This window comes from Orycteropus afer, unplaced genomic scaffold (genome assembly GCF_000298275.1).
Source record: "Orycteropus afer afer isolate SDZICR_OR568_19922 unplaced genomic scaffold, OryAfe1.0 scaffold00490, whole genome shotgun sequence".
Classification (NCBI taxonomy): Eukaryota; Metazoa; Chordata; class Mammalia; order Tubulidentata; family Orycteropodidae; genus Orycteropus; species Orycteropus afer.
The window spans coordinates 1,227,259-1,247,624 of NW_006922077.1; the positions used below are offsets into that span (position 1 = coordinate 1,227,259).

Genomic DNA, 20,366 nt, shown 5'->3' on the forward strand with positions numbered 1-20,366 from the left:
CTACTTCAAGGGAGGCTGGGAAGGGTAGTCATTAGCTAACATGGCTGGGTAGCCATGTTTCCTGCTAAAACTTTGGGGTTCTATCACTATAGTGCAGTGAATTACTTGGTATGGCTTTTCTAGCCATAGTCTTCGCAACTCCCACCAGATTACTGGGATTACAAGCAAATAAGGTGTGTAGAACTCTGAAGTTGGGATTGGTTAGTTTTATCATTCTGCCAGGCTTAAAATGAGCCTTCCTAGAGGCAAAAAAGGAGCTCTGGTAGCATAGTGCCTAAGGCACTTGACTGCTAATCAGAAGGGAGTGGTTCATACCCACCAGCAACGCCTCAGAAGGAAGGTTGCGCCATCCACTTCGTAGTGATTCTGTCTCAGAAACCCACGGAGAGGTCGCTATGAGTGGGGTCTGACTTGATGGCACATAACAACAACAACAAGAGGCAGAAAAGGGCATCTCATTGTCATGAGAGAAGAGCTGGTGAAGTAAAATGCATCCTTGGACGCAAGATCCCTGCACTGGACCTCGTTGGCAAAGACACGCCAGCAGAGAGAGACACCTGGCAGAGAGAGACGCCTGGCAGAGAGAAGAGCCTAGCAGAGAGACGGTGGCAGTGGAACCAAGAGGCATGCTTATCTGGCCCACAGAGTGAGAAAGCTGAGAGAACCTTGGGCAGGAGGCTTGCTGGCAGAGTGGGGGGCACCTAGGTATACCTATTGGCAGAGGTAAAAGAGCTTGGTAACACTTGTCTAAGCAGGGCAGAGAACAGGTCGAGAGGCCAAGGGCCAGAGAGGCGTGCATAGCATAACAGAGGGGAGACTGTTCTGACTGAAGAATTGTATCCTGAGCACATTCCTGAACCTGAATTGTAGCCTGTTACTTCCCTAATAAACCCCATAATTGTGAAGAAAAAAAAATAAATAATTTCCAGATATATAATAGAGCTGACAAGGGATGAAGTTGTGCTCACTTCTTGGCCATAGCCAGCTACCCAGAGAGAGCAAGTAGTTGGACCTGTGGGCTCAGATCACTGTCACAGGGGACATCAAGCTCAATTGGAATAACACACTACACAAAAACATTGCTCCACATCCTACTTTGGTGAGTAGTGACTGCGATCTTAAAAGTTTGCAAGCAGCCATCTAGATGCAACAATGGGCCTCTCCTTGTCTAGAGTAAAGAAGAATGAAGAAAACCGAAGACACATGGAAACAATTAGTCCAAAGGACTGGTACACCAAGTGATCCTCAGCTAATATGATGATGAGACCAGAAGAACTAGATGGTGCCTGGCTACCAATGTCAACCACTCAGAGGGAGATCTATGTAGGAGATCCTGGGTACAGTAAGAGAACAATGTGGAACAAAACTCAAAATCATTTTTAAGAAAAAAAAAGGGACCAGGTTTGCTGATCTAATGGAGCCTGGTGGAACCCCTGAGACTATGGCCCCCAGCTGCCCTTCAGGACTGGAATTGAACCCACTCCTGTGGCTTACAGCCAAACAAAAGACAGACATATGAGGTGAATTATTTACATTAGGTAGATATAGTCTTTGGAGAGATCAATCATGAAGGAATAGAAGGGCAGTGTATGCACAGGCAGACAACTGGGGGCAGGGCAGGAATGCATGGGAGGGAAGGACCCAGGGAAGAGATGGCTATGGGGAGGAAGTAGGAGGAGAGCTATTGCATTGTGGGAGATTACAGTCAATGTTATGAGACAAAGTGTATGTGAATTGCTGTATGGAAGATTAATTTGCTCTGTAAACTTTCACCCAAATCACGATAAATAATAATAATAAAAAAGTAGCATTGCACTGGGCAAATCTGCTGCAAAAGACCTCTTTAAAATGTTAAGGAACAGAGAGACTTCTGATAAGATGGAGGAACTAGGCAGACAAGCGACACAGACCCTCTTCAACAAAGAAAAGAAAAACCAATTGAGAGAGATACAGAAGATAATCCTGGAGCCCTGAGCTTTGAAAGGAGGTATACAGAAGTGGATTAGGCACCAACTAGCGGAAAAAGCTGAACGAAAACAGTGAGTACAGAGACGGTCAGAGCTGCGGACTGTCAGCTACTCTGACGAGACCAACAGCCTGAATATTTCCAAGTGGTGTCGGGACCTAAGAATTGACCTAAAGATCAGTCCCTGTCACCAAAGGCTGCACGGACAACTGCTCTGGTGGCCTATGACTAGGAAGGGAAACAGCAAGGAGGGAGACAACCTGAGCTGTGGACTTTCTGCTGTCCAGAGGGTACAGCCATTTTGTATATTTAAAGTGACCGAGGATGCAGCCATCTTGAATGTTTACAAGCAGTGGCCATTTTGTGTATTTAAAGTGACCGAGGGTGCAGCTATTTTGAATGTTTACAAGCAGTGACCATTTTGTATATTTAAAGTGACTGAGGGCACAGTCATTTTAAATGTTTACAAGTGGCAACTATTTTGGATTTTAAAGTGACAGCATTCTCATTTGGATTCCAGGGACCTAAGAACAGGCTCTGTTTGCCAGGGTTGGCAAGGACATATGAGAGGCTGACAACAGGAAAGGAGACAGGTGGTGAGTGTATAAATGCTGTCAATTAGTGCATAGAGGAGCACAGCACGGTACCCTACCTATAGAGATAACATACAAACAAAACAAAGAAAATGAAAATCGTGGGCAAGTCACTCCAACATATAATCACCAACTAAATACAAACACAAAAACATCACAATGCCTCAGAGACAACAGAGCATCACAGTCCACACAAAGAAGCAAAATAAAGCAGGAGAAACAAGGGACCAGGTTACACACCCAAAACACATCCCTGAGGAAGACACAGCATTGGAACTCCCTGAAAAGGAATTCAAAAGAATTATATTTAGCTACCTTCAAAGGATTGAGAGACAGACCAAGGAAAACACAGACAAAATCCTAGAAGAATTTTGGAGAAAATACAAGAACAAAATGAAAACATAAATGAAAAATCAGAAATGATTCTAAGTATAGATAATGTTAGGCTGTAGTAAATTCAAACCACCAACATTTCAATTAGCAACTGGGCATGTTAATTTTAGTACCTCCAGGTGTCAGGCCCTGATAAGACACCCAAGGTGGCAGAACCCGCCCAGGCTGGAAAGTCCCATGTGATAATAAACTTCCTCCTATGAAACACCCTTATGCTAATAAGGTGTAGACCTGTGCCAATAGCTAATTGGACCCTGCCATTTCCTTAGTGTCCCCAGTTAGGTCCTCTCTGTGTCTATAATAATCTATCCTCCCTGCCAGGGGATGCGACTTCTCTAGCCCTAATTCAAGGGCACGAGAACCTCACCCGGGAGTGCTAATAAACTGCATCTCTGGAACAACTCCGTGTCCTGGTGTCTCAGGAGCTCAGCATTACATTTGGCGCTGAAACCTGGGAACATGCTGACCAAACCCACCTAACAGATAAAACCATGCCTGTTGGAGCAGATGCTGTTCTGACACAAAACCCAGGCTGGGAGTATCAGCCTGACACCCAGTCTGGACGAACCGGGAGGTCAAATGCTCCAATGCCTCCTGGCAGGTCTACAAGCTGTCTCTCATAAAGCAGTTAATTTTGACACGCTCTGAGAGACTACCCAACTTTCTAATGAAAACCCGGCCACCTTCCTGAACCGATTAACCGAAGCTCTTACCCAATTTACCCGTTTGGACCTCTCCTCTCTGGCTGAGCCACAGTCCTAGCCGCTCATTTCATAACCTAATCAGCTCCTGACATCAGAAAGAAACTAAAGAAAGCTGAAGAGGGACCCCAAACTCCCATCAGAGACTTAGTAAATATGACCTTTAAAGTCTTTAACACCCGAGAGGAGAAAGCGGAGGCAGATAGGGAAGCCAGGACCTGCCAGAAGGCCGCCTTACAGGCCAACGCTTTGTTAGCGGCCCTGAGGCCAGCACATAGTGACAGAAGACCTCCTTCCGACCCTGCTTCAAGTGTGGTAAGGAAGGGCACTGGGCCAGATTCTGCCCTCAGCCCCGACTGCCCCCCGGCCCATGTCCAGTGTGTGGTTTGAAAGGACATTGGAAGAGTGACTGTCCCTCTGTGTCGAAACATGGAGGGCCATCCTCCCCATCCACTAACCCGCTGTCGACAATCTTGGGCCTGGCCACTGACAACTGAAGGAGCCCGGACTCAACAACCCCAATCACTCTCGCTGAGCCCAGGGTCACTATCAAGATAGCGGGTAAGTCAATCTCCTTTTTGATTGATACGGGGGCTACCTATTCTGTACTCCCCTCCTTCTCAGGACCATGTTTCCCTTCCTCAGTCTCCGTTATGGGATTTAATGGGCAACCCTCAAACCCCCCCCCACAACAGGCCCCATCATCACCTGCTTAATAGATAACAGGATTCTCTCACACTCATTTCTGGTTATACTAACTTGCCCTACCCCCCTTTTGGGACAAGATTTCCTTGCAAAAATTAAGACTACTTTAACTTGGACTCAGGATCACTCTGCCTCTCTCCTATTATCACTGATTACTATCTCCTCACAAGCACCAGCTTTCCCCTTGTCCCCTTATCTTGTTAATCCATGCGTATGGGATACCTCTTCCCCATCCATCGCCTCTCATCACCCAAGTCATGGTACATTTAAAGGATCCCACACAGTTTCCATCCAAACCCCAATTTCCTATCTCCCGCACACACGGACACGGCCTGAAACCTCTTATACAGCGCTTTTTATCCAAAGGACTCTTAATCCCCACTCAATCCCCATGCAATATCCCTATTTTATGAGTAAAGAAACCTGATGGGTCCTACCAGTTAGTCCAAGACCTTCGTCTTATTAACAATGCCATAGTTGCCCTGCATCCCATAGTCCCTAACCCTTATACCTTACTCTCCAATATTCCCCCTACTACCACTCACTTTTCAGTTTTAGATCTCAAAGACACCTTTTTCACAATCCCCCTAGACCACAAGTGTTACAATCTTTTTGCCTTGACTTGGGAAGATCCCGACACACACACCTCCTCCCAGCTTACATGGACAGTCCTCCCACAAGGATTTAGGGATAGTCCAAACTCACTTCGGACAGGCACTGGCTAGAGACCTACTAGACTGCAACCTCTCCCCCCCCCCACCGTCCGTTCTCTTACGTTGATAACCTTCTCCTATGTAGCCCCTCCTTAAAACATTCGACTACACACACTGCCACTCTTTTACACTTCCTAGCAGAAAAGGGGTACCGGGTCTCACCCTTCAAAGTCCAGTTATCTACTCTGTTATTTACCTTGGCCTCAGGCTAACACCCACCACCCAAGAACTCACCCTGGATAGGAAGCAGGTAATAGGAGACCTACTCCCCCCTACCTCTGCTGACCAAATCCTATCATTCCTCGGACTAGTTGGGCTCTTTAGACATTGGATCCCTAACTTTTCCCTTCTGGCCAAGCCCCTCTATGATGCAGCCAAGGACACACCCATTGGTCCCCTTCAGTCACCCCAACTCATCAAGACTGCCTTCACCACCGTAAAAAATCACCTTTTACAATCTCCACCTCTTCATCTCTCAAATCCTACCAAACCTTTTTCTTTATTCACTGACAAATGCCAAGGAATAGCTCTGGGAGTCCTTACCCAACCTCACGGTCCCTTTCCTTCCCCGGTAGCCTACCTATCCAAACGTCTGGATCCCACAGTACGAGGATGGCAACCCTGCTTAAGAGCACTAGCAGCAGCAGCAGTTCTTACACAAGAAGCATTCAAATGAACCCTCCACTGCCCTCTTCATGTATTTTCTTCACACAGAATAAAAGACCTTTTATCCCACCGTTCCCTTTCCCTCCTGTCCCCATCTCGCCTCCAACTCTTCCACCTTACCTTTATCGAAAATCCTGATGTTCATTTGGCCCAGTCCCCACCCCTTAACCCAGCTACACTGCTACCAACCCTGACTTACCACACTCCCACTCTTGCACAGAAATCCTAGACACCTTGTCTTCTTCTCCAAACTCCTTATCCAACCAGCCCTTAACACACCCATATATCACCCTCTTTGTTGACGGCAGCTCAACTATAGACTCCCATGGGCAATGTTGGGCAGCATATGCCATTGTCACCCTAACTGATATTGTAGAAGCCGACACTCTCCCTGAAGGCACCTCATCTCAGAAGGCTGAACTGGTCGCCCTCACCAGGGCCTTGTACTTAGCAAAGGGACAGGCAGCTAACATTTACATGGATTCCAAATACACATTTCTTATAGCACACTATCATGGCCCTATTTGGGAACGAGGGTTTCTAACAGCCAAAGTTTCCCCCATAATTAATGCCACGCTCATTCTCCAACTCCTAAATGCCCTCCAACTACCTTTTAAAGTAGGTATCATACATTGTAAAGGACATCAAAGTGACAATTCCTTAGTTACCCAAGGCAACAACAAGGCAGATTCAACAGCCCGAAACCTTACCAGAGACTCTCCAAACCCACCAACTCCTATCCTGTTCCTCTCACTCCCTTCCTTCCATCCGCAGTGCACTCCTGAAGAACTGACACACTGGACGAGGAAGGGAGAGACTCACTCCCCCGAAGGATGGCTCTTCCTTCATAACAGACTCATTCTTCCTGACGCCCAAGCGGAGTCCCTTGTTTGTATGAGTCATAATTCCCTCCACATAGGAACCAAAGCCCTGAAACATTTCCTACAACCTCTTTTCATATCACCTTTACTCAACACCTCTATTGAATCTGTCTGCTCCACTTGCACTATCTGCATGTCTACAAATCCCCAGGGAAACCTTAAACCAACCTTCCCCACCAATCAGATGAGAGGACACCTACCTGGCCAGGACTGGCAAATTGATTTCACTCACATGCCATCCCACAAGTCATTCAAATACCTTTTCACACTTATAGACACCCTAACCGGGTGGCTGGAAGCCTTCCCCACTAAAAATGAAACTGCAGCTACAGCAGCCAATATCTTAATAACTCACATCATCCCTCAGTTCGGACTACCATCCTCTATACAATCAGACAACGGGCCAGCTTTTGTTTCAGACTACCCAACAAGTCTCCTCCTCCCTAAGAATCCAATGGCACCTCCACATCCCCTACTGACCTCAATCATCAGGAAAAGTCGAAAGAGCCAATGGCCTTATCAAAACTCACCTTACCAAACTCTCCTCAGAACTCCGCAAATCTTGGATAGACCTCCTTCCATTTGCCTTAGCACGTTTAAGAGCAACTCCTAAGGCACCAACCTTTCTCAGTCCTTTTGGACTAATGTACAGCCGACCTTTTCTCCTCAACCACAATTTACCCACACAACCTCCTCCCCTAGCTTCCTATCTTCCGTACCTTTCTCTCCTTAGGCAACTATTACGGGAGCATGCAGACAGGTATTTACCACAACCATTATGGACCGATTCTCCGGAAACACTAACAGCAACTCACCTACAACCTGGAGACGCAGTGCTTCTAAAAACTTTACATCCAGAACTGAAACCTCGCTGGACTGGACCACATACTGTCATCTTGACCACCCCCACTGCGGTAAAACTTCTAGGTAACCCTTCTTGGCACCATTTGTCTTGGACCAAACGAGCCCCCCTCAGTAATGTTACTAAGTACTCTTGCACACCCACCGGTCCTACCTCTCTTCCAATTTCTCATGTTCCTTCCTCCCTTCCTTAGTGACACTCCTACCCCCACTCATACTTGGTGCTTTTCTGTCTTCCTTCAGTATTCACAAAATGGAGGCCAACTCCGCCAATTCCTTGGTCAGGGAGACTGCCAGTCACAAGAGTGTCAGTCCACCATCCATATTAAACTAACCTACCCTACCTCACTGATCTCCTCCTACAGATGGAATTCCCCAGTAGTTTGTTTCTTATTCAACCAAACTCATAATTATTGTAAACAGGAGAAGTGGCCCACCAAGTATGGGGGATGCCCTTACGGCTCCTGCACAATGCACCCCCTTGTCATGATCAGACACAGCTGGTACCAAACAATTCCTCTTCACATACAACCCACCTTCAAAATATTTTCTCAATATCAAGGACCCCTGGCATTCCAGGTGGGCAACTGGTGTAGAAGGGAAGCTGTACCCCTGGGCCACCAGCAGTGCCCCAATAGGAACCATACTAATTAAGAAAGTATACAGCCTAACACAGTCTGCCTCTGTTTCCCAACATCTCAATGCAAAACTACACATAGCACAAGCAGAAAAGACATTACAACAAGCTCTGTCCACAAACCCGTGAAAGCGCATACCTACCCCTTCCTTGTCTTGGCTCTGGTTTATACAGGAAGGGGCCAACATCCTCAACACTACCAGCATCACCAATACTTCTCATTGCTTCTTATGTGCCTCACTAACTCAACCCCTATTAACTGCTATTCCCATAAACAACACTGACTTTCCATCCTCCTCCTCCTCTGCCACCTGCCAGGCACAGCACAGCCTACACCTCCCTATTACTTTCATTAATGCCACCCCACCTCCTGTATGTTTCCTCCCCTATTCCATTCTTAACTGTACACACTATCTACCTATAAAAGGTACCATGCACCCCAACAATAACCACACCTTCTTTTGGTGTAATGGCACAATAACTTCCTGCATCAATTCCTACACAGAAGGTTCTTGCCTCCCATTAACTATCATTCCCCAACTTACTCTCTACACAGAAGCTGAATTCTCTATCCTTTCTACCCCACCAACTCGGGAAAAGAGAGCAGCCTTCCTTCCTATCATCGTTGGTCTTTTTCTAGCCTCCACCTTAGCTGTCGGACTGGGAGCCGGGGCTTTGGGGCACAGTATCATGTCAACATGAGAACTAGAAAATCAGTTACAGCTCCTAATAGAAACCACAGCCGACTCTCTAACCACCCTACAACGCCAACTAACCTCTCTAGCTCAAGTTACTTTACAGAACCGACGAGCTCTTGACCTGCTGACAGCCGAAAAAGGAGGAACATGCCTCTTCCTCTGAGAAGAGTGTTGCTACTATATCAACGAATCTGGCCTCACAGAAGAAAATATTAACACCTTAAACTGCCTGAGTGAAGATCTACGCAGAAAAAAACCAGATCAACAACTCCCCCTTGCGTGGTTCCAATCCCCTTTAACTGCATGGCTACTTCCCCTCGTAGGCCCATTAGTACTGATATCCATTCTCTTCCTCTTTGCCCCTTGCCTCCTCAAATTTCTCCGCAACCGACTCGAAGAAATATCCCAAGTCACAGTGAACCAGCTGCTCTTGCACCCCTATACCAGGTTACCAACTGTCAACCCCAACTTTTCAGTCCAACCTGTAAAATACCCCTCTCTCCCTCTCCGACCCCATTCAGCAGGAAGAAGCTAAGAGGATCACATCACCCTTTATCCATGAAAAAAGGCTGGAATGTTAGGCCTGAGTAAACGCAAACCACCAACATTTCAGTTAGCAACTGGGCATGTTAATTTTAGTACCTCCAGGTGTCAGGCCCTGATAAGACAGCTGAGGTGATTGAACCCACCCAGGCTGGAAAGTCCCATGTGATAATAAACTTCCTCCTATGAAACCCCCTTATGCTAATAAGATGTAGACCCATGCTGATAGCTAATTGGACCCCGCCATTTCCTTAGTGTCCCCAATTAGGTCCTCTCTGTGTCTATAATAATCTATCCTCCCTGCCCAGGGGTGCGACTTCTCTGGCCCTGATGCAAGGGCATGAGAACCTCGCCCGGGAGTGCTAATAAACTGCATCTCTGAAACAACTCCATGTCCTGGTGTCTCGGCAGCTCAGCATTACAGATAACACACTGAAAGGGTAGAATTGATGCAATGGAAGACAGAATTAATGAGATTGAAGACAAATACCTGAATACTTCTTTGGAAAGGGATCAGTCAGAAAAAAGATCAAAACAAAATGAAGAAAGCCCAAGGTTCATGTGGGATACCATCAAAAGGAATAACCTACGTGTCATTGGAATTCCAGAACAGGAGAGACAAATAAAACCTCTGAGAAAATTGTCCAAGATTTGTTGGAGGAGAACTTCCCTGATATGATGAAAGATGAGAATATATCCATTCAGGAAGTTCAAAGAACCCCAAACAGGATAGACCCCAAAAGAAAAACACCAAGACATATCATCCTCAAACTCACCAAAACCAAAGACAAAGAAAGAATCATAAGAGCAGCATGGGAAAAACGAAAAGTTACCTACAAGGGGCAACCAATAAGACTAAGCTCAGATTTCTCAACAGAAACCATGCAGGTGAGAAGACAGTGGGATGGTATATATAAAACACTGAAAGAGAAAAACTTCCAGCCAAGAATTATGTACCCAGCAAAACTGTCTCTCAAATATGATGGTGAAATTAGGACATTTCCAGATAAGCAGAAATTAAGGGAACTTGTTAAAACCAGACCAATCTTACAAGAGATGCTAAAGGGAGCCCTATGGACAGAGAAGCAACAACAGCAAACAACAACTGACCATTAACACACATGATGACATAACTCAGAAACCAACCCAGTTAGTTACAGAAGTATCCAAAGTAAATAAGCCTACAAGATTGTAAATAAGGAACCAGAGGCATCAATTAACAAATGAGGACAACTACAAACCAAAAAGAGAGAAAAAAATCTGTGTTGTTACAGAACTTCTAGATGGTAGGGAAGTCAAGACAACTACAAGATAGAATAGACTGTTGTAAACTTGGGAAGAAAACTGTAAATCACAGCGTAACCTCAAAGAAAAATGATAAACCTTCACATCAAAAGAAAAAAGAGGACCAGCATAAATATTCAGCAAATACTAAAACAATAGCAGTAAGGAAGTGATAACATGATTCATAAACAAAATAAGCTCAGCATAGAAAATTATATGGAACACAATGAAAAAGCACATAACAAAAATGACAGCAACAAATTCATATTTGCTGATAATTACATATCTGGCAAGGGACTAATCTCTAAGACTGATAGAAAACTTCAATGCCTCAACACCAAAGAAATTAACAATCCAATTAAAAGATGGGCAGAAGACATGAATAGATACTTCACCAAGGAAGATATTCAGGTGGCTAGATAATACACGAAGAAATGCTCATGATCAACAGCCATCAGAGAGATGCAAATCAAAACAACAATGAGATACCATCTCATGTCAGCACTGATGGCAAGGTTCAATGAGACAGAAAACAAATGCTGGTGAGGATGTAGAGATTGGGACTCTCATACACTGCTTGTGTGACTGTGAAGTGACACAACCACTGTGGAAAGCAATATGACTATTACTTAGAAAGTTGGAATTGGAGATACCATTTGACCCAGCAATCCCATTACTAGGTGTATATCCTAGAAAGGTGAGAGCCAGGATAGGAACAGATACATGCGGGCTTATGTTCATCATAGCACTATTTACAATAGCAAAAAGATGGAAACAACCTACGTGCCCATCAGTGGAAGAGTAGATGACCAAACTATGGTACATACACATAGTGGAATTCTATGCAGCACTAAAGAATAATATGGAGTCTACAAAACACTGCATAACATGGATGAACTTGGAGGACATTATGCTGAGTGAAATAAGTCAATCACAGAAGGACAAATATAGTATTAGTTCATTGTTGTGGAGGGTCAAGGAAAGGTTGTGGAGGGTCAAGGAACGGAGGGAAACTTTGTTGGTTGCCGGGGTGGGAGGGGAGGGGAAGAAATACTGCAGAAAAAAAAAATGCATTGACCCATGTCACTTTAGTTTTGTGTATTTCACTATACATAAATTATATTTCAATAAAATGCATTAAAAAAAAAAGTTAAGGAACAAAGATGTCACTTTGAAGACTATGGTGTGACTAACCCAAACATGATATTTTCAATCACCTCATATGCATGTGAAAGGTGGGTAATAAACAAGGAAAACCAAAGAAGAGTTGAAGCCTCTGAACTGTGCTATTGGTGAAGAATATTGAAAATACTGCCAGAAGAATGAACAAATCTGTCTTGGATGAAGTGCAGCCAGGATGCTCCTTAGAAGCAAGAATGGCAAGGCTTTGTCTCACCTACATTTGGTCATGTTGTCAGAAGGGACCATTCCCTGGAGAAGGATGTCATGCTTGGTGGAGGGTCAGTGAAAAAGGTGAAGACTCTCAACAAGATGGACTGACACAGTGGCTGCAATAAAGGGCTCAAGCACACAACTGTGCGGATGGTGCAAACAAGGCAGTGTTTTCATTCTGTTGTACACAGGGTCACTATGAGTTGGAGCTGACTTGATGGCATCTAACAACAACATTAACAACCTATGATATGAAGATGACACAACCTTGCTTGCTGAAAGTGAATAGGATTTGAAGCATTTACTGATGAAAATCAAAGATCACAGGCTTCAGTGTGAATTACACATCAACAAAAATCCTTACAACTGGAACAGAGAAAAGACTGAAGTTGTTAAGGATTTAATTTTACTTGGATCCACAATCAATGCTCATGGAAACAGCAGTCAAGAAATCAAACAATGTATTGCATTGAGCAAATATGCTGCAAAAGACCTCTTTAAAGTGTTAAAGAGCAAACATGTCACTTTGAAGATTAAGGTTTGTACACCTGATTGTAGCCTTGGTATTGTCAGTCATTTCATACACATGTGAAAGCTGGATAAGGAATAAGGAAGACCAAAGAAGAACGGATGCCTTTCAATTATGGTGTTGAAGAATACTGAATATACCACGGACTGCCAGAAAAATGAACAAATCTGTCTTGGAAGAAATACAACCAGAATGCTCCTTAGAATGGAGGATGTGAGACTTCATCTTACATACACTTTAGACATTTTATCAGGATTGACTCATAGCAAAATTGAGGAATAGTTTTTGGTCCTGAGAAAGTAATAAAGGATATCATACTCAGTAAAGTAGGTGGTCAGCAAAAAAAGAGGAAGACCCTCAACAAGATAGGTTGACATAGCAGCTACAATAGGCTCAAACATAGCAAAGACTTTGAGGATGGTATAGGACTGCGCCCTGTTCCATTCTACTGTACGTAGAGTCACTATGAGTAGGAACCAATTTGACAGCACCTAGCAACAACAAATCATTAGCACAGCAAAAATGACTCTAGACAAGAGGTATTAGAAGACTGTCACACCCAAGGAAGCCTCACTGACTGCCAAAGAAAGCTGCTGATAGCTGCATACAGTACATTCAGGCTATACTCACTGATGGAATAGGCAAATTATAAACCTCTGAATCATCCCAGAATTTCCACCCAGATCCTCCCCTAACTCTGGAAGTATGTCCACTAGGTTCTGACCTTAGCCCTGGCTTCTGGGTGCACGTCACTTGTAGAGTCACCCTAGTAGAACAGCAGCTGTCAGGTGAATCAGGCAGTTACCTCACTCAATAGGTCAGTTTCTTCATGGGAAGGACAATTTGCAAATTCAAGGGCCTGACTACTAAGTCTGACAACTGAGCTTCTCTACCAGGTGGGGGTGTCACAACCACTAAGAAGCTTTTTCACACCTCATATACTGATATTCCTTGCAAGAACTCCTCTAGTGATGTTACATTGTAGGGAACGGCAGTTAACGTCATGGAACAAAATGTGTATGGAAAATGAATTTGCTCTGTAAACTTTCACTTAGATCACAATTTAAAAAAAAAAAAAGAAGGAAAAAGAACTCCTCTAGTGAGTTTGTTATTACTGATTAAGAGTAGCCTATAGCTCTCAAATGAGTTGTGACAGAAATATATAAAAATTAAAAAGACTATCTTATAGGGTCAGAGAAGGGACTAACAGTATTTCCAGGAAAGTCTGCCAAAGACTATATAATACTTAAGGTATTGTCTATAATACTTAGGATAGTCATAGAATAGGTATTGGATAAATTATTTAACCAAAAATCAGTTAAAACTCTTCCCTCCTCCAAATTCTGGAAACAACAGAATTCTATTTGGCTAAGCACTTACTTAATAATGTGGTTATTTCCCCATTATCCCTCTTAGACTATTATCATCACAGGTCCACATCCAAGACCCTCACTCTACAGGGGAGAAGCTAAGCAATTTTCTTTTATCTTCCACCTTAGGCACTTTCAGACATGTACTGCCTCACATCCAGGAGTTCCAAAATTAAAAGCTTGAGAGATGCTTTTAAAGATCAGAGCCTGCCAAGCCAGCAAGACTGCCTTAACTGATGAAGCAAACATAATGCATTACTAACTGCTAGGAAAAACCTTATGCAACACAGCCTTCCAACGCTGAAGGAACAACTTGCATTAAGGGAAAATGAACACGCATAGGACAAAGGTGCCTCTCTCCTCAGAACCAGGTCAGAGAACTAAAGCCATTTAACATTTGTGTTTCACAATGGTGATATTGGAAGTCAGCCTGCACTACTTGGTCAGGCCAATGAAAAAGCCTGAGTAGAGTAATATTCAGATTTCATACTTTGACTTCCCTCATATTCACTGGTATGTCCTCATTATTTCTACCCATCATTTCCCACAGTCTCTTCTGAAAAGTTCACTGGGCACTCTAAGAAAGACAGCAAAAGATACCATTCTAGACTCAGAAAAGAATCAGAGTCCTAACTTTTCGTTTTTTGTAGAAACCCTTCCCCCTTTTTGCAACAAATATATATATCAAATACCTACTCGATACTGTGTATATTAAGTGTACATTAGTGAATAAAGCATAGTGGCTAAGGCACTTGACTGCTAACCAGAAGGCTGGTGGTTCAAACCCACCAGCCACTCCTCGGAAGGAAGATGGGGCAATCTACTTCCGCAGTGATACTGCCTCGGAAACCCAAGGAGGGGTCGCTATGAGTCAGGTCTGACTCGATGGCACATAACAACAACAACAAGTGAATAAAGAGTACAGGATCTGTCACTTTACTTTCTCAGGAACTAGAAACCCCTACTCAATTTTGCTATGAGTCCCTGTAAGTTTTAGCTCCTTAACCCCTGTTCCAGGGACTTGCGAAAAACATTTCTAAGGCATTTTGGGGGGAGGGAGGCTTAGAGAACACAGTCTAAAGCTTCCTGCTTAAAACAGTCACTTCTGAAGCTAATCTTTAAAATAATCATGAACCCCAAAAAAGCCCAAACACTCAAAAGCTCTGTATGACACATCTAGTAAAGTTGTAAACAAAAAGACCAGCATGTGGCTCTAAAGGCCCAACAGTGATCCTAGGGCCAACAAGCATTGACTACCAGTCAACTGAAGTGTTTGAAAAAATACAAGTTTCCATATTCCATCCCATCTCTGCTGTCAGAATCTGAAGGAAGGAGTCAGATATGAGCAATATAAACAAGTACCCCAGGTGATTAAAAGCCACTAAGTCTGAGCTTACAAAAAAAAAACAAAAAAAAAACACAAAACCTCGTGTCGAGTAGGATCTGACTTATAGAGACCCCTCCTTGGGTTTCTGAGGCGGTATCACTACAAAAGTAGATTGCCTAATCTGAGTTTACAGATCTTTTAAAATTGCAGCATGTTAAAAGAGATACCAAAAAAAAAAAAAAAAACCTCACTGCCGTCACGACTCATAGTGACCCCTTTTTGGGTTTCTGAGGCAGTATCACTGCAGAAGTAGGCTGCCCAACCTTCCTTCCGAGGAGTGGCCCGTGAGTTTGAACTGCCAGCCTTCTGGTTAGCAGTCAAATGCCTTAGGCACTATGCCACCAGAGCTCCTAAAAGAAACAGGAATTCTAAAGAATTTAGGAAGTTGAAGGAAGAATTGAAATCTCCTCAGATCCTAAGGAAGATCTAGTGCTAAAGTTGCCTCATTATAGTTTAAAATATATTCACATCCTACTTAACTCTATCACATAAAGCACTGATGACTGTGTAGTTTTAGTCTAGTTTCCTGCCTGATGCCTACTTGGATTCTAAGAACCAGGAACACCAGCCTTCTTTCTGTCTCTGACTACAGTACTTGACTGCTGCCCACCATCCCATCCATGCTTCTTGCCCACATTCATCTATTCAGCTGCTGCCAATCTAAAGGTCACTATGAAGAATAAACTAAATCATCTCACCACTAACACATAATGATATTTTACTAGCCATTTTTCATCTTTGGTCCATCAAGGAATTCCCATTACTTTGAACAGACTGATAACCAAAGGGAGGGCAATTCAAAGATGAATTGATCCCCTGCCTTTAAAAGTTTGGGGCTTTGCACACCTGTGGCTTCCAGCCAAACAAAAGACAGGCATATGAGTTAAACATTTACCTGAGGCAGATACACTCTTTAGAGAGAACAATTATGGGAGAAAGTAGGGCTGCTTATGCACAGGGAGACAGCTCAGGGGACAGGAGTGCAAGGAGGGATGGACACAGGGAAGAGGTAACTATGGGAGGAAGTGGGAGGGGAGCTGTTGCATTGTGGTAAATTGTGGTCAACGTCATGAGACAAAGTGTATGTGAACTTCTGTATGGAAAGTGTATTTGCTCTGTAAATTTTCACCCAAATGACAATAATAAAAAAAAAAAGTTTGGGGCTTTGACTTGTGAGTGGCCATCTAAGATACAACTATAGGTCTCTTCCCATCCAAGCAGAAAAAGAGTGAAGAAATCAAAGACTCAAGGAAATAATTAGTCCAAAGGACTAATGGACCACATGAACCACAGTTTCCACTAACCTGAAATCAGTACTAGATGATGCCCAGATACCACTACCAACTACTCTGATCGGGATTCACAATAGAAGGTCCTGGACAGAGTGGAAGACAAACGTAGAAAAAAATTGAAAATCATAAAAAAAAGACCAGACTTACTGGTCTGACAGAGATTGGTGAAACATCCCCCTCCCTCCCAGACTATGGCCCTTAGATACCCTTCAAGCCTCAAACTGAACCCAATCCTGGAGATCACCTTTCATTCAAACAATAGACAGAACTACAAAGTGAACAATAATACTCGTTAGGAACATGCTGCTGGGAACAATCAATCACAGGAGACCAAAAGGGCAGGATGTGCCCAAATACAAAATTGAGAAGGTAAGAAGCATCAGAAAAGGTGGGCAAATGCTATATGACTGTGAGACCAGAAGAACTAGATGGTGCCTGGCTACCAATGTCAACCACTTGGAGGGGGGATCTCTGTAGGAAATCCTGGATAGAGTGGGAGAATACCGTGGAACAAAACTCAAAATCATTTAAAAAAAGAAAAAAGGGACCAAGTTTGCTGGTCTGATAGAGCCTAGTGAAAACCCTGAGACTATGGCCCCTAGCTGCCCTTCAGGTCTGGAACTGAACCCACTCCTGTGGCTTCCAGCCAAACAAAAGACAGGGATATGAGCTGAACATTTATATTAGGTAGATACACTCTTGGAAAGATCAATTCTGGGAGGATAGAAGGGCTGTGTATGTACAGGGAGCCTGCTGGGGGAGGGGAGGGCAGAAGTGCGTGGGAGGGAAACACACAGGAAAAGGTAACTATGGAGAGGAAGTGGGAAGAGAGCTGTTGCACTGTGGGAAACTGCAGTCAATATCATGAGACAAAGTGTATGTGAACTGCTGTATGGAAAACGAATTTGCTCTGTAAACTTTCATACAAATCACAGTAAAAATTTTTCTTAAAAAAAGGTGGGCAAATGCAAACAGGGAACCCAGGGAGGAAGTGGGAAGAGTGTTAATACATTGAAGGGATTGCAACTAATGTCACAAAACAAAATGCATATAAATTGTTGGATGGGAAACTAATTTGCTCTGTAAAGTTTCACTCAAACCACAATAAAATGTTGTTGTTATGTGCTGTCGAGTTGGCCCGACTCATAGCGACCCCTCCTTGGGTTTTTGAGGCGACATCACTATGGAAGTAGATTGCCCTACCTTCCTTCTGAGAATAAAGTGTCTGAGGGGGAAGAAAAAGCTTTGAGCTTTCAGCCTAACACTTCACAGGACAAAATTGACTTGATTTTGTTGAACCCAATTTCTAACTTTTGTTGTTGTTGCTATGTGCCGTCAAGTCAGCCCCGACTCATAGCGACCCCTACTTGGGTTTCTGAGGCAGTATCACTACGTAAGTAGGATTGCCCAACCTTCCTTCCGAGGAGTGGCTGGTGGGTTTGAACCGCCAGCCGTCTGGTTAGCAGGCAAGTGTCTTAGCCACTATGCTACCAGAGCTCCTAATTTCTAACTGTTGTTGTTATTTGCCGTCGAGTCGCCCCGACTCATAGCGACCCCTCCTTGGGTTTCCGAGGCAGTATCACTACGGAAGTAGGATTGCCCAACCTTCCTTCCGAGGAGTGGCTGGTGGGTTTGAACTAGGATGTATATATACAGGTGGTGTGTGCAGTGGGGTGGGTCTCCAGCAAAAGAACCTGTGGTATTAATTTAAGTGTCTTGTCATGAAAAAGTCTAGAAATACCTCTGGATTGATTTACTCAAAGTTTATAAAATATCCTAACTTGGGAGGGGGGATCTCCACAGTACAAGAAATAACTCGTTGTAGCTAAGGTTGGCTAAATCATATTGATTTCAGGAGTAAACTGCTGAAAAGACAGTTCTTACATCGCAAAACTAACGCAAAAACAGGAAACTAATTGCTAATGAGTCAATTTCAACCCATAGAAACCCCACTGTGTTTCCAAGGCTATAAATCTTTACAGAAGCAGGCTGCCTCATCTTTCTTCCCGAGTGGTTGGTAGGGTCAAATCACCAATCTTTTGGTTAACTACCAAATGGCTTAGCCACTACACCACCAGAGTTCTTTTCATAAAACTGTTAGTAATGTATTATTAACATTACAGTCAATATTAAGGCCATTGCTTAGTATTTACCCATTTAAATGAACAAAATGTGAAATAATCTCAAGGCTCTGATTTAGTTTAGTTCTCCAACTCAGATGTTCATTTAAATCACTTGCCAGTGAGTTTAAATAATAGAACAATGATTAGCATTTCTGTTTCCCAGAAAGGTTTAGAAAACACTCCTCCCAGAAAAGTGAAACCACGCCTGTCCCTTGAGAAGTGGTAGGGGGGTCAGTTCTTCCAGATCAGATACCTATTTTGCCTTAATAGCAAAAGTAAAATCGACTAACAGTTAAGCAGCAGGCTAATCTGGGAAGCTCAGGTGGGTGCTAGCAATGCTAATAAGCTGAAAGGCTTCTTGGTATCCTGGCCATATCGCTCAGTTCTCAGGAAATTTCCACTCCTGAGTCTGTTGCTAGTTTTAAGGGCCAAACGGCTTCTAATGGCTTCCAATCAGTTTTGCATTACCCAATAAGCAAGATAAGCACAGACTTACTTGTGGTTACTAATCTGTAGTGAACAATTTCACATATTTCACCACATCAAAGGTATTCTAGGTATGGCTGGCATCTGTCTCTCTCCCAACTCCACAGTATTTTCCTACAGAATCAAAGCCTCTTTTCAAATTTACAATCCCTGACAGGGACGGAGTACCCCGTAAGGTAAACACAGGCTCATATGTGAAACTGTTCACTACAGATTAGTAAGGAAGCACAAGTAAGCCTGTGCTTACCTTGCTTACTGGATAATCTGCCCCTGTTTCCAATTTATAGGTTTCTGGGAGTCAAAGATCCTTTTCTAACTGGAAGGTAAACAATAAGGATAACAAGATTCTGTATCCCAGTCATCCCAAATGCTTTCTCAGTTTCCCTAGAGGCTTAAGAAACAAAATGAATTCAAAAGGTAAATTCTAAGGGCTTTTTAAAATTCACTGTAGGGTTAGACTATCTAGTCTGGGTTAGCAGTTCTGGAATGAGCTAATTATAGTGTCCCCTGTTCTGCCAAAACACTACCTAGAACTTGCTTCATTCCCCAAGAGGTTTCCTTTCCCAGGCAGCCAGAGAAGCAACAGCCAAGTAAGACAAATATCTCCCAAATGACCAGCCTCTCTCTACTTTGCTTCTGGGTGCCTGGAAGAACCCCAAGGTAAATCCTACAGGTTTCACTTTATCTCAGCCAACCATTCAAGATCAAGCCAAAAACATTTAACTTTCCTTTGCTTCAGGTGCTGACAGCTTTAATTTGTCTGCAGGAAACAAAGCATAAACTCTTTGTAGAAGTCAAGGTCATCTCTGCTTGCATTTGAGGGCTGGTACTCCCTCAGCACAGCAGTTTCTCTGTTTAAGGGGCCAAGTTACTCAGAGTCAACAGTACTGGCCAATGTGAAAACTGGTAACAGGTATGTGGAACAGTATTCTTATAATTCAAAAGGCAACAAATGTCAATTAAAGGGTCCCAAAGAATGAGAGGAAGTTCTCCTAGGTAGATCAGACTTGGTATCAGCACCAAACCTGAGTAAATAGTAGGGTTGGTCATGTAACTTTGGTTATAGGATCTCCTCCTACTAGGTATCTTCACTTACTGGCCTTCAGATTGGGAAGAACACCCTTTCTGATTCCTTCTCCACTTATC

The 20,366-nt window shown here is 43.6% G+C and overlaps 1 protein-coding gene across 1 annotated transcript in view; it reads right to left on the minus strand.

Annotated features, from left to right (window-relative positions):
* The window catches only part of CS (citrate synthase), a 71,828-nt gene that overhangs the window by 50,507 nt on the left and 955 nt on the right, over window positions 1–20,366 (minus strand). The gene's annotated exons all lie outside the window — the stretch shown is intronic.